Here is a 946-nt window from a genome sequence, read left to right on the forward strand (position 1 = left end):
GAAACGACAGGTTTTCTTCCTTTTATACTAATGTTAAAGGCTCTGTGTCTGCACCCTGATCCTCTATCTCTTGGGTTCATTTCCCAGAAAAGAGATCACTCGGGATAAACTCTTTACATAACATTTCATAACATATGTATTAAATAGCCAGGAGACATGACAACAGATTTTGATAGAAATTGTAATCCTACTCAGATCAGAGAAATTGCTTAGGGTTACAGAATGGCAGCTGTTCTCCTCTGGGCTCACCTCTCTGAGGACGGGTGGCTCATGGCTCTCTGCTGAGGTACGGTCCAGTCAGCGGCCCAGCAGTCGTCACTTACTATCTCCCCCCACCCCCCGAAAAAAAAAGTGTCCTCCTTTTCAAAAACCCAAATCTGGTAACCCTAGATATGCCAGCAATAGCTTAGCAACAAAATAATACTTACAGCTTGCGGTTGTGATGGCCTTACAGTCAGAACAGCCCCTCGTAGACAAAAACAATACATGCATGTTGAGTCTTCGGATCCTTGGGAAGAGTGTGAAAAATGTCCCCTTTCTCCGTGCAGCCTGGATCACTGCATTTACGTCTGTGGTTCTGGCTCATTTTCAATAGAGAAACTGCATGCTTTGTAATTTTTGTAGAAGTAAACCCAGCTGGAGGCTAAATGGCTAAACTGGTGTCTTACATCTTCCTCTATTCATGTTCCTGGGCCATTAAACCAGTGGGCTGGTCTGAATGTCAATTTCCAGGCGTGACAAAAGTACAGACCAGAATCCAATAAGGCAACATTCCTGAATTGACGTCGACTCTGGGCTTCATTTGGATTTGCTTGTTTAAGTTTAGAACTGAGATTTGCAGAGAAAGGAGGTGTCGATGGGGTTTGAACTTCTCTGTACGTCCATTTCCCCCACTAAACTATCATTATTCATCTATGATAATGGAAACTCGGTTTTGCATTCTATG

Source organism: Cyprinodon variegatus, unplaced genomic scaffold, assembly GCF_000732505.1.
Source record: "Cyprinodon variegatus isolate N-32 unplaced genomic scaffold, C_variegatus-1.0 Scaffold2052, whole genome shotgun sequence".
NCBI classification, from domain to species: Eukaryota; Metazoa; Chordata; class Actinopteri; order Cyprinodontiformes; family Cyprinodontidae; genus Cyprinodon; species Cyprinodon variegatus.